Below are 15,745 nucleotides of genomic sequence, written 5' to 3' on the forward strand. Positions count from 1 at the left end.
AATTTCATAAATTATCTCAAATAAAATAAATAATAATCAAAATAATAGAGATCAAATCTAAAAAATAAAAAAAATTAAAAGATGAAGAAATTAAAATAATAATAATTACCATTTGATAAATTATTTCAAATAAAATAAGTAACAATCAAAAGAATGAGGACCATATTTGATAGATAAAAAATTTCAATTAAAAAATAATAAGGGAAAAGCAAATAACAATTATAAAAATGAGGATCAAAGTTAATATAAAAATTAAATTCTAAGGGATGAAATTGAAAAACAAATATTCAAAACAAAATATATATAGCAATGAAAAGTTTGAGGATCAAATTTGATATAATCAGCAAATAATATGACATTTCTAAATTTTTCACAATTTCCAGAAATTGTTTTCCGCCCAAAATAAAAGGAAAACACTTTTCTGGAAACCAAGCCAAATTTTTTTTTGACTGAAAAGTATTTTTCGTTGATCAACTTTTATAATAACAAACAAACACGGGAAAATTTAAAAAGTAACCTGTCATTTTCCAGAAAACTAACACACCCTTAAAAGAAACATGTTTCACCAGACAAAAAGGGGTCATAGCATGTCAGTTTGCAAAGTTAAATCCACAATGTAAAAATTATTCAATAAAAACTAAACTCCAATACTTTATATTTTCTTACTGTGGTCCCTAAAACTTTGTTTGCAATATTGTAACCCCTCCATTAGTTATCTCAAGGATTCCCTCATCTTTAATTTTATTAATACGAATTAATAATCTCTTCTCTGTATTGTTTTTTTATAAATGTGGTATTTATTGCTACAACAATCTATTAATAGAGAAAAATATAATTATGTCATTACTAAAACAAAACCGCAGATTTTGTGTTTAACGTTTCATTTATTTTTTTGAATGATTTATTTTTAATTTTATTTATTTTAATTGCCAAATTTATATTTTATTTGTTTAAAATACAACAGCTATTATACAAAAAAAATAATCAAAACCCATTTTAAAATATAAAAAACCACATAAAAAAATCAAACAATCAATCATTTCATCTTAAATCAATTAATTGACGCATAAATCAATAAGTTATTTTTTAAAATTGTGATATTAGTTGTTTATAAAGTGATTTTTATTTAAAATTATATTAAAAAAATTTTAAAAAAATTCTTTCTAATATCATTACATTAAAATAATATAAAATTATTAAAAATTTTATTTAAAATAAAAAAAATTATAAAAAAATAATACAAAAACAAACATACTCTTATAAACTACAACAAAGAAATAAAGGAAGATGTCATTTGTAGTTGTAAATGACTATATTAACATTTCTAGATTATTTTTTAAATATTTTAGTATAAAATCAAGTTAAAAACATTTAATTTGAACTTTAATTTTTCAATCAATAGAGCTATCATGAAAATAGTCAAAAGAATAATAGGTTATATGACACAACACGCAACTCTTCCGCAGTCTGTTTAGAAAAAAAAGCTTGACAAATGGAATAATTAGAATATTTAGTACAATCATAGAAAAGCTTTGTCCACCTGTCAGACTTCTCTTGACGTGATCGGTATGATCGGTTACGAAATGATGCCAAATTTCGTAAACTAATGTAATAACCCTCGTAGTAGTTTAATTAACCCACTACAAATGATGACGAAGACATTTACTTTTGTTACATAATTAGCATGAGCTAAGCTGCGAGTCCGATACAATTAATTTTAATGTTAAAAAAATATTAGATCTATTTTTTTTCAATGTGATAAAAAAAACGAAAGTATTGCTAATATAATTTCTAGCCCAAATAAAAATTATATCATGAACTTAAACCTCTTGACTTAACCCATCAAACTTCTCTTGGATCCACTTCGTTTTAAACCTTAAAATAGACTATATAGACACTCCTAATGAATTCTTTGATGTCATAGCCAAGATCGCATCATGAACCTATCTAAATATCTTTTAACAATTTGTTCAGGATATTGCTTCAATTTCACCAAATTAGCCAAAACAAATTATGATTCTGTTATAGAGATGCGAGCTTGGATTATTGTTTACATATCATTCCAACTCTGGACTGAATTTGGCGGCAAATTTATAAACCAAGTAAAAGCATCTCCAGCTAAAGAATTTGAAAATGATATTAATTTTAAAAAGTCAGAATCAAATACGTTCTTACATTGGCAAAAAAATCTTGCTATATGTTCTCTAGCAAACACAATTCTTTACCATTAAATAAAGTAAACTTTAGAAACTTGAAATTATTAGGATAAATATATATTCTATCAAAGTAATCTAAATATGGTTTTCTATATATTGGCCTATGTATTTGTTAAAATCTAAGTCTATAAGCTTATTTACCTAGAATATACTCTGGATTAATTTTATTTGGAAGTCCATTTATTTCGAGGTTATTTGAAATCATAATCTCATCTATATATTTAGTGATGAGCTCTTACAATTAATAAATTTATTTTTTGAACTATTCTCGGCTTTCTCTATTATTAAAGGCTTCCCATTTTGTTTATGATCATACTTCCAATGATTTGATTCTTTTTCAACTTTCTCATCTAAATGGTTTTTAATTTTAACTACCATTTATTTAGAAATATTATTCACTGTCTCCAACATAATATAATTAAATAAAAAATCACTTCATCATTTCCCTTTTTTTTTATTTTGGTGTTTAATTTTGCATTGACATATTTAATAGCCTTAATCATTATCTTATAATATTATTTATTCATGTTTTGTAATTTTCATACTTCATGCTCCAAACTTATTTTACATTTCTGTCTTTTTCTAACATTAGACTCTAGAATAGCAAGAGTTAATCACTCATTCATTGCTGCAATTATATTTAAATGATATTCAATCATTTTTATATTGATTTTATATTTCTTTTTAGTTTTTTCATAAAGACATTTATACCTCTCTTCATATTTTGTATTTTTCCTACTTTATGCTCCAAACTTATTTAACAGTTTTTTCTTTTTCTAACATTAGACTCTAGAATGACATGATTTAATCTCTCATTCATTACTACAATTATATTTAAATGATTTTCAATCATTTTTATATTGATTCTATATTTATTTTTTTAGGTTTTTCAGAAAGATATTTATACCTCTCTTCAAGTATCTTATTTGCATCATCCACTCTCCGTTCAAAGAGTAAATATCTCTCTTCTATATTCATAAACTTGTTTCCTTTTTCATTTTATATTTCTTCCCCTACAAGGATTGATTATTTATTTTCTTGTTTAATAGGGAGATCAACTAATTGTTCTATTTCTTCTACATTTTCCGGTAATATTAATATTTTTAGTACCATAGTTTCAAAGAACAAATATGACACTCCTAGTGTGGTTGCCAATTATTTTATAGATTCTTTTGTGTCTATCTCAATTAAAAGGACTTTAATTTTATCTCTAGTTTGGATAGTAAGTCTAATTTATGAAATTTATATTCTAGACCTTCACCAGAACTCTAGATTTGTAATTCTAGACTTATAGCAATGTCATAACATAATTTAATTAATGAGAAGTAATGAAATATTTTTAATGCTATGAATGTAAATAGGAACTTTAATAATTCAAGATTAAAGAACTTATACTCATTGAATGATCTTTGGTTTGATTACAACCACGAAATGAAATGCCTTGACAAAAAAGCATGAACTGATATTTTTGGTGTTTTCTAGATTTCTTAATAATGAACATTCCAAGCTTACTAGATTACAAACCTACTAATTACAAGCCTGCTGATTAATTACTACCTAGTAGTTGATGTGAAGTTTTTGCAAACTTGATTGAAATGCAGTGCAATTGTTATTGGATTGTTCGGTTGTTATTATGTTTGATTGTCCCCTTTTTCTTTCTTAGCCTCTTTTAAGTAAGGAAAACCACCAAGTTACCACACATAATCTTCATTTTTTCTAATTCTAAGGATGCACAAATTCAATTGCTTTTCTCTATTAATCCACGTAACTTGTCAATTTTTCTTTGATAAAATTGGACCATTTTTATAATGTATCCTAATCCTCCTTTCATTCATTCTAAACTTCATCATTCCCTTGTGTATCATTATGGCAACTCAATGACCAAATCATGTACTTCTTAATTTGGCTCACACTTGGTTACATACTTGTAGAAATAAGTCATATATACCAAACCAAATAGAAATATGTCATTACCTAACCTGGTTGCATATTGAGGACCTTGCCGATCGATACACCCATCCACAAAGTAGATGGGATGGCTAGCTAACAAAAACCAGTCCTAACTAGATGAATAAAAAGTATAGGAAGCACCCCTCCCAACATAAACAACAATATATCTGCATAACTTGCCGAAACGCATTTCATGGACAATCACTCCATTGCACAAATCAAGGAAAGACTAACCTACAAATTAGAGCCCACAAATATCAAGATCGATCAACAAACGCTAGCACACCAGCAAGCCGAAGATGCAAATAAAAAAGAAAGAGAATAAAGACTGATAAGACGTGCAAACCCTGTGAGCTAAAAAGACCAACATAAGCCATTCTATAACACAAGAAATAATGCAGCTCTTGGTGTCTTGGATGGAAAAAAGGGCACATGAGGCAGGAAATTCATAGGAACATAGGAAAACATTAGTTGAACAAAGCACCTAGCAGCTCCTGGACCAGACATATCTGGAAAAAAAAGCCAGTCGAGGGGGTGTAGCTTAGAACTAGTCTAGTGAATAGTTGATTGCCTCTAAGTGAACAGTTGAATCACCAAATCTTTTAATGTTTTTTTTCTAAATTATAACTGCAATTATAATTTGCAAACCAGAGCTCTGCCTTTGGAATATGTGATGCTGTTAAAGAGAAGATGGTGGGGACAATAGAAATACACTACACCATTAACCAGTTTTACCGACGGACTAATTCCGTCGGTGACAGCAATGAAATCCATCGGTGAAATAATTACCGACGGCCTCACCGACAGAACACGTCCGTCGGTATACCAGTCGTCGGTAACTTCCATTTCCGTCGCTAAGTCTGTCGCAAATAAAAAAAAACAACCACCGACGGAACACCGACGGTCTTACAGACGGATACGCGCGCGCCAAAAAAAAAGTTTCCCGCCGGAACATTACCGACGGAATAAATCCGTATGCAATTTCAACGGTAAGTACCGACGGACTTACCGACATATATTCCGTCGGTAATTATGGCATGGCTGGTAATTGTTTCGCAACTCTCTGTGAAATACCGACGGACAGTATCCGTCGGTAAATCCGTCTGTATTTAATCACCGACGGATATATTCCGTCGGTAATTATGGCATGGCTGGTAATTGTTTGGCAACTCTCTGTGAAATACCGACGGACAGTATTCGTCGGTAAATCCGTTAATCACCGACAGATATATTCCGTCGGTAATTATGGCATGGCTGGTAATTGTTTGGCAACTCTCTGTGAAATACCGACGGACAGTATCCGTCGGTATGTATTTAAAATATATAAAAATAATAATTTATTAATAGTAAAAAACCTTAATAAACAAATAAAAATGGATTAAACATTAAAAATATAAAAGTAATGTTAAATAATATTCATTACAAATTTAATGTGTTTAAAAAACAAAATTAAACTAAAATAGCGGCGGAGTTGGAGGAGGAGGAGGAGGAGGAGGAGGCTGGTTGTTCCCGGGATCATACGGCAAAAAAGAAGCTGCACAAGTATCGTCACCCATCTTTGATCTCATCTCCATGACTATTTGACGGAGCTCATCATAATTCGTCAAGAGTTGTTGATATTGTTGTTTCAACGCAATGAACTCCTCAGACTGGGTGTTCGATACTGATAGAGAGCTTCCAACAGTTGAGACACTACGAGCCGAATGCAAGTTTTCAGCCGTAGTGTTGGAGAGCCCGTAGACCCAATTTTTATCGGGTCCACCAGACGATCCCGCCTCCATCCACAAATCTGGATGGGTCGACGGATTGTCCCCATATCTCTCCATCAACCGGCTATTATAGGTCTCCTGAAAATTCCGTCGGTAAAAAAATCATCAAATGCAGTTCAAGATGCAATTCAAGAAAATAATAACTTACAAAATAAAATGAATGAACGAACATACCACGAAGTGCTGAGCACGGTTGTCCACGAACTGCTGCACCCCCTTTTGGCGGTCTTGACTCCGCACATGCGTCTCTACAAACAACTCCATTGGACTCGGTTCATGTCCAAGAGACACAACTTATAAGGAAAAAATAGGTTGAAAGTTAAATATATTATAAGGAACGACAAATTAATTAACGATATATTTCATTAAAATTAATCTTACCATCCGTTTTGCATATGCGCTGAATGGGACAAATCCGCCAGTGTACATGGTCACCGAACCATGAATTTGCCGGTTCCGGTTGTCGGCGCCGGACTGTGAGTGCCGTGAGAACCGCTCTCAGGTCACGTGCTCAATATATGCCGTCCATATTTCCCCCGAGTTGAATGACGGTTTGAATTCTTGCCAAACTACCACCTCATTCCATCCTTCAAGACCGTTATCCCTCGCACGTCTTTTTGATTTTTTTTGGGTGTCATACTAAAAATCACACAACCTACTTCCATAGTAACAAATTAGAATTTAAAACATAAAATTATAAAACAAAAATAAATATTATTTTCGATGTTACCTAGTTGCCGCGTGATTCTCCCATACCCTCCTCACAACATTGTTGTCCGCCCTATCCCACTCAAATTTGTTCTGTGTATATAAATAATTCATATAAAATAAAAATAGTACAAGATATAAAATTATAAAAATCATTTATTAAAAATAAGCTGGAAATTAAAAATTAACACCAACCTAAAATCGCTTAAACCATGCATCGATATTAGGTTTCCACTCAGGATGTCTGGAAACCTGGCTCCATTGAAACAATGGAATCTCCATCGACGATTTAAACGCCAACGTTATAGTCCTTGCAGCCTCAATGTTTGTGAACCTGAAATTAAATAAAAGTAGTAATATTAATTAGTTGTTCATAAATTATGTTATAAGTATATAAAAAAAAACTAAAACCTAAACAAACTTACATTGAGAGGTCATGCTTCCATTGTGCCTGGTACTTGCGGGTGAATTGGCCCCGCTGTGAAGGCACACCGCTTCTGCGCTGTGAAACTGCGCTAGAAGAGGCAGCATCACAAGTTGGCGTAGATTCCTCGCCGTGATCAGCACCTAAGGATACGTCCTCCTCGCTGCTAGAAGAACTAGCTGCAACCGTCTTCTGACGACGTGCTGTAGATTTCATTCTACGCATCTACACAAATTTATACGAATAATTACATAATTAACTTCGATTATTTTAAAAAAAATTCGACAGAGTCTCCCCTATACTGGGGGGTCCCAAGTTATCGACAAAATCATATTACACTTCCAATTTTATTTCACATCCCGATCCAATCATCCTGGATCTCAACCCAACTCATCATCATCAACACAACATTTTATTCAATAACATCATATAATGATATTCAAGTAAAAGAATCAATTTCAACTATGAACATTCATTGTTAAATTGGACTTAGAGTTACAAACATTAGATTAAAGTCATACATTCAAATTTACGGATTAATATTACATTTCAAGTTTTAGGAGACAAAACTCTTAATTTATAAATAATTACATGGTCAAAAGCAAAAGATAATTAAATCAATATCATTCCTAACACGATCGACCCTAATGGACCTCAAAATAGAAATTAACGTGTACACATAAATATAAAAATGTAATAAAAAGCAATAACAATGACATGGAAACAATAATATCCTAAATTAAGATAAACTAATTAAATGTAATTCTATATATATAAATTAACATTTTTAACATAAATTCAACAATAACAATTATAGCAATACAAACAATAATATCCTAAATTAAGATAAACTAATTAAATGTAATTATATATAGATATATAAATTAACATTTTTAACATAAATTCAACAATAACAATTATAGCAATACAAACAATAATATCCTAAATTAAGATAAACTAATTAAATGTAATTCTATACATATAAATTAACATTTTTAACATAAATTCAACAATAACAATTATAGAAATACAAACAATAATATCATAAAATTAATAAATAAAATTAAAAAACTAAAAAACACTACACAGAACAACATAAACACAAAACAAACAATACACAAAACTAAAAAACACTATATCAATTCAAAATAAATTTGGGAATAAAAAATGCTTACCTTAATAGTGTGTTGAATTTAAGATTTTATCTACAAACAATACACAAAACGAAGAACACCAAAAAAAATAATCATAATTAAAATAAAAAAAATACAAAGATAAAGAAAAAAGAATACATACCTTTTAAAACTACCACCAAAACAATAAAATCCCTTCTAAAAGCTAAATATAAACGAGAGAAGAAGAGGAGAAGAGAAACGGAAGCAGAGAAGAAAATGAACCAAGTGGGGGGATGGGGGGGTTATATATAGCAATTTTTCCGACGGTATTACCGACGGAAATTAATTGTTGTCGGTGGCATTAAATTCCGTCGGAAATTAATTGAAATGCGCACCAAAAAAAGTTCGAAAATCCCGCCAAACTTTTCGATCCATCGGAAAATCCGTCGGTATTCGTGCAGATGGACACGTGTCACACATGCGTGCGCTTCGAGATGTGCGTAAAGTCTTCGGTGATTCCGTCGGTATTGGACGTCGGTAACTCCGTCGGTATTTGTGCAGACGGACACGTGTCAGACATGTGTGCACTTCATGATGTACGTAAACCGTTGGTGATTCCGCCGGTATTGTACGTCGGTAACTCCATCGGTAAACCTGTCGGTGAATGTGGCACAATCCCGTAATTTTTTTGCAACTCTCTGTGAAATACCGACGGGTTATAGTCTGTCGGCAAATCCGTCGGTGATTGTGGCACAATCCCGTAATTTTTTTGCAACTCTCTGTGAAATACCAACGGTTATAGTCCGTCGGTATACCCGTCGGTGAAACGGTAAATTTTTTTTTTTTTTTTTTATGTAACCCTATCAAAAAATCTTGAATTGCAATCTTACAGCACACACAACACAATAACAAGGGCTGACCATTAAAGAAGAATAAATATTTCATGTTTCAAATTATTACATTATAAAATAAGGCTTTATAACATGTTTAGTTACCTTAATAGTGTGTTGAATTTAAGATTTTATCTACAAACAATACACAAAACGAAGAACACCAAAAAAAAAATCAATTAAAATAAAAAAATACAAAGATAAAGAAAAAAGAATACATACCTTTTAAAACTACCACCAAAACAATAAAATCCCTTCTAAAAGCTAAATATAAACGAGAGAAGAAGAGGAGAAGAGAAACGGAAGCAGAGAAGAAATGAACCAAGTGGGGGGATGGGGGGGTTATATATAGCAATTTTTCCGACGGTATTACCGACGGAAATTAATTGTTGTCGGTGGCATTAAATTCCGTCGGAAATTAATTGAAATGCGCACCAAAAAAAGTTCGAAAATCCCGCCAAACTTTTCGATCCATCGGAAAATCCGTCGGTATTCGTGCAGATGGACACGTGTCACACATGCGTGCGCTTCGAGATGTGCGTAAAGTCTTCGGTGATTCCGTCGGTATTGGACGTCGGTAACTCCGTCGGTATTTGTGCAGACGGACACGTGTCAGACATGTGTGCACTTCATGATGTACGTAAACCGTTGGTGATTCCGCCGGTATTGTACGTCGGTAACTCCATCGGTAAACCTGTCGGTGAATGTGGCACAATCCCGTAATTTTTTTGCAACTCTCTGTGAAATACCGACGGGTTATAGTCTGTCGGCAAATCCGTCGGTGATTGTGGCACAATCCCGTAATTTTTTTGCAACTCTCTGTGAAATACCAACGGGTTATAGTCCGTCGGTATACCCGTCGGTGAAACGGTAAATTTTTTTTTTTTTTTTTATGTAACCCTATCAAAAAATCTTGAATTGCAATCTTACAGCACACACAACACAATAACAAGGGCTGACCATTAAAGAAGAATAAATATTTCATGTTTCAAATTATTACATTATAAAATAAGGCTTTATAACATGTTTAGTTAGTCGGAATTTTCATCTTCATCCTCTATTGAATTGTTATTATCAGCTTCATCGCACTCTTCAATTTCGTTATCATCTTCTTCAACAACATTCTTTTTTCCACTAGTAGAGCTCAGAACAACATTCAACTCCTCTGCGTCAACATCAACAAGACTATCGTTGAAAACACTGAAAATTCGAATTTTCTTCTAAGTCAATCGATGGAGCAACTCGGTATGGTTCAACCAACTCACTAGCTTGAAAGACTTCATCTATCACACTTGTGTCTTCGTTCTCATCCTGAACAACCTCGACACGACCCTTGGGTTTTGTTTTTAAAACGGATAACCAATCAACTCTTGATCGGTCCTTTCTAAAGGAAGGGGTGTATGTGTAATAAACTTGTTGGCATTGCTTTGCGAAAACAAAGACGTCGTTTACGTTGCGGTGTCTAGCTTTTGAGTTGATTTCAACGAGACCATAGTGAGGATCTACTCTGATTCCTCTGTCAGTTGTGTCATACCAATAGCATTTGAATAAAAACACTCTATTTTGCTCGTTATGATATTGCAGTTCGATGACCTCTTCCAATCTACCGTAGTAGTCAACTTCAAACTCACTAGAAGTCGATCCCTTAATACAAACACCGTTGTTGTATGTCTTTCTTCCATGCCCGTATTCTTCAGTATGAAAGACATATCCATTGACAAAATACCCTTTATAGCACTTGACTTTTCTTTCAGGCCCCAGACATAGTAAAGACAGTGAAATAACAGCACTACCTCCCATTTGATAAACCTAGCTTGTAAATTAAATACAACAATAATCAATAAACGGATATTATGTAACATTGACTACAATTAATTACATTGCAAGAGATAATGAATTTGTGATAGGACTTACATGTGTTCTAAACCATGTGGCAAATTGTTCATCTTGTAATTGAAAGATCTGGGATTCGGTCAGCTGTGAGTTATTGGACAGTAAGTATCGTCGATGTTGCCTGCAAGGTTGTTCCAAATTATATGAGTGTGTGGTATCACAAAACATAAATAGTACACTCTTGACAAAGTTTAAGTCGAACATCTACTTACTTAATAAAAGGTCTCAGCTCATTACAGCTAAATAGGACATAATTGTGTGTTTGTCTGAACTCTATTTCAGACAAATATCTTCCCCTCACGGCATTTTTAGGTGTGGGTCGTTCAGGATTGGAGAATATTGACAAGTTCCCACTTGAAGGCACTTCACCACCATTATCATGCCGTGGAACACGGTTGATCCTCGTTCTCAAATGAGGTTCGAAATAGTATGAGATAAATGTTGAGATCTCCTCAACAATATAAGCCTCACATATTGATGTCTCAACATGCGCCTTGTTCTTAACCTTTTTTTAAGATTGAACAAGTACCTGCATATATATATATATATATAAATTATCAATTAAAAAAATAAAAATAAAAATAAAAACATTTAATTATAAATTACATAGCTCCTGTAATATCTAACCTCTCGAATGGATACATCCATCTGTACTGGACCGGTCCTCCAACTTTTACCTCAAACGGTAAATGTACAGGTAGATGCTCCATTGAGTCAAAAAATGATGGAGGGAATATCATCTCAAGTTTGCATACTGTCTCGATGATATTCTTTTCAAGCCTTTCAATGTGATCAACATTCAACTTGCTGGAGCATATATCTCTGAAGAAATGACTGATCTCCGTTAGTGCATCCCATATCCTCTTTGGCAACAAATCACGAAAAGCTAATGGGATGAGTGTTTGCATAAACACATGGCAGTCATGACTCTTCATTCCATATAATCTGCATTCCTCCGTATTAATCAGCCTTGATATGTTCGAGGCATGTCCATCGGGGAAACGCAGACTCTTAAGCCATTTGTAGACTAGTAGTTGTGCGTTTTTCTCTAGCACGAAGCTTGCTCTTGGTTTTGGGACCCGTGACCCATCACAAACCAACTCCATATTTTTACGGTTACAGAACAGCGCTACATCCAATCTAGCCTTGATGTTGTCCTTTGTCTTCCCCTTCACATCCATGACGGTGTTGAAAATGTTCTCAAACACGTTCTTTTCAATGTGCATGACATCAATGTTATGGCGGAGAAGATTGGTCTTCCAATAAGGAAGGTCCCAAAACATACTTTGCTTCATCCAATTATGGGTCAAACCAAAACCAGGAAACTTCTGCTTACCTAATTGGAGACCAAACACAATGTCACCGTCAAGGTTGTTAAAATCGCGATTTTGACACGGCACGGAAAGTGTAATACAAACTCGGATCGTAAAAACGGATCGTAAAATCGTAAAATAGTAAAGAATTTTAAAATACATTAACAAAAAATTCATGCTTCAAATAAAAATTCAAGAATCAACTCAAATCAGTCATGTAATCAATCCAAACATTTTATGATTGTAATTAACTTTTTGTTATACATAACAATTCATAAAACTATAATACTGAAATGGAATTCTAAAATCATTCCATCATTCCACAACATAAATGGACAGCCCACAGCCCCACACTCCACAAAGCAAAAAACATGATTTAACGATTTCAATTTTCACCTGATTAATTCAATTCAATTCAATTCAGTCCAATTAATTCAGTCCTATAATACTGAAATGGCATTCAATTCAGTCAAATTCAGCAATTTTTAGTCCAATTTTCACCCCACTAATTCAGTCCTATAATACTGAAATGGCATTAAATTCAGTCCAATTCAACACTTTTTAGTCCAATTTTCACCCCATTAATTTAATTCATTTCAGCCCAATTAATTCAGTCCTATAATACTAAAATGGCATTCAATTTAGTCCAATTCAACAGTTTTCAATCCAATTTTCACCCGATTAATACTATTAATTCAGTCAAGATATATACTGTCGCAGTGTGGCATTCAATTCAACAATTTTCTCACCCGATCTATTCAGTCCATCCAATTTTCACCCGATCAATTCCATTCAATTCAATTCAACATTATACATATACAAATTACAGGACCGAGCAAAATCAAAATTATAATTAATAATTACAGGGTAACAGACTAACAGTTAACAGGGCAAAATAAAAATCTATTACAGGGGCAAAATCAACAACTACAGTGATGATGATGAAGGCAAAATGAACTTACGGTGAAGAGCCGTTGATGATGATGGCTAAACGGTTGCTGGTGAAGAGGCCCGATGTCGCCTGCTGATGTTGAAGATGGGAAAGAAAGGAGATCGTTGCTGGCGTGCCGCTGTTAATGAAGATTGAAGAGGAAGCCCGAAGCCGTGAGCTGTTGAGGAGATCATCGTTGCTGTAAAATCACGATAAACAGAAAAGGAAGCCGCAACCGTGAGCACTGAGGAAAGAGAAGGAGTGAAGACTGGACCGTGACTGCTTTTGTGGAGAATGGAGATCGTCGTCGCCGCTTTTGTGGTTGCTGGTGCCCAGTTGGTTAATTAGATAAGGGGATTAGGGATTAGCTGATTAGGGATTTGTGAGTATCAGGCGAGTATTTTGTGAGTTGTGAAAAGAAAGAGTATTTGTGAGTTGTGATTTGTGATTTGTGATTTTAGGGATTTGTTCACTGAAGACTGAAGACAGTGAAGAGCGGCTCGCGTGACTATGCATTTCCACAGCCAATAGGCGCCTGACAGCTGGACCAGGGGGGAATTTTGTTTAGCGCATCATTTTGGCACAATTGCAAAATCGGTCCTCAAATCGCGATTTTGCGTGATTTCATCCGATTTTTGCGATTTTACCCGATTTCAACCCGATTTCACCCATTTTCGATTTTTTCAAGCTATTCAACACGTAAAGCATGTTTTGACTCGTAAAATCGTACGATTTTACGAGTCAAAACATGATTTTAACAACCTTGGTCACCGTACTCTGACACAACATCAAACAATTCTTCACCGGAAAGATGTGGGGGTGCAACATCCTTTTCAACTCTGCCAATAAAGAAATCCTTTCTGTTCTTTCTGTACCTGTGGTTATGTGGCAAGAAACGACGGTGACAGTAAAAAAAAAGAAGCTTTACCCCTGTTTGTTAGCGTGAATGCCTTGTTGTTCTCCATACAGTATGGACATGCTAGCTTTTCATGCGTGCTCCAACCAGAAACCATTCCATAAGCTGGGAAATCATTGATAGTCCACATCAAAGCCGCTCTCATAACAAAATTCTGTTTCCTCGAGATGTCACAAGTCAAAGCTCCAGAGGACCACAACTAGTCCACATCAAAGTCGCTCTCATATCTTTGGGTTGTAAATATATATATAGTTATTTTATTGCCTCAATTTAAAAGGCATTCTTAACCAAACACATTAAACTAATTTTTGTTCAACCTCAATTTTAACCACAGTTTTAACCAAACTTATATAAATATCAAATCAACCTCAACCAAAAGTACTTTTTATAAAACAACTTTTTTCAAACCGCAATCACAAAAGCTACCACAATACCAAACACAAGTATGCATGAGCTAAGCTGCGAGTGCGATACAATTAATTTTAATGTTAAAACAAATCTCAGATTTATTTTTTTCCGATGTAAAAAAAAAATTAAACATTACTAACATGTTTTTTAATAGAAATTTTTTTAATCATAAAATCAAAATATAATAAATATTAGATAGTATTTTTTTTAATTATAAAAATGATGATATATTGAATCAAATTCTTTTTAATATAAAACATCAAGGTATTGCTAATGTGATTTCTAGCTAAAATAAAACTTATAATCATGAACTCAAAATATAATTCATATTATATGATATCTTTTTAAATATTGAGACAATGAATATTAGATGATATTTTTAAAAAATATTTAAATGACTACAAATTAGATCATAAACTACAGGTGCACCATGTACAAACTCTACGACATCTACATATGTACTTTCTTGATAATAAGTTTTAAAATTTGGACTCCTCTTGTCTACTTCTTCTTTCAATAATTTTATGTCTAGAAGTCCTTACTTCCAATTTATATATCTCTTTGAACTCCATTCCTATGAATTTCTTTCTTAACTCTAATTTTAATCCCTGTTTAGTAATCATAATAAATTCCCTTTCAAGAATTCTAGCCAAAAATTTTCCCTTGCTTCCATTAACTGTTTCAAGAATTCTAGCCAAATTTTTCCTTGTTTCCATTAACTGATGTGAATCCTATGAATATAAAGATCCACAAACTCGTATAAAAATTGATGTCCTTCTAAGAAAGCTAAGATCAAGTTTGAATTTAAGCTTGATCCAACAAGAACCTTATCTTGAAAAACCAAGACTGTAAAGAAGACCACCCCCACCTTCCACTTATATCAAGATGCGAACGAGAAGTATAGAAAACGCCACGAAGATTGGTCAATCCTTCGATAAATTTAAGTATTTCAATCAAGAATCAAAATATGAGAATAACTTACAGAGCACACACAAAATGTAGCAACTTTGTTTATTATTGTCAAAACTGAATAAAATCCTTAGATAAAAGTATTTGTATGTAAACCTTAAAACTAATTGGTCAAACATGCACCCAATTTAAATAAAGCCCAAATTAATTAAAATTAGATTTAAAATAATAAAAATAAATAAAATAATAGTCTAAGATTATTTTACATCCTTTGCCATATATGATAATGAAAAATACCTAAGA

At 33.0% G+C, this 15,745-nt stretch overlaps 1 protein-coding gene across 3 annotated transcripts in view; it reads right to left on the reverse strand.

The window, feature by feature from the left end:
- LOC7487746 (caffeic acid 3-O-methyltransferase) overlaps positions 1 to 15,745 on the reverse strand; it is a 132,944-nt gene that overhangs the window by 2,738 nt on the left and 114,461 nt on the right. The window lies entirely within an intron of this gene.

Source organism: Populus trichocarpa, chromosome 2 (genome assembly GCF_000002775.5).
Source record: "Populus trichocarpa isolate Nisqually-1 chromosome 2, P.trichocarpa_v4.1, whole genome shotgun sequence".
NCBI classification, from domain to species: Eukaryota; Viridiplantae; Streptophyta; class Magnoliopsida; order Malpighiales; family Salicaceae; genus Populus; species Populus trichocarpa.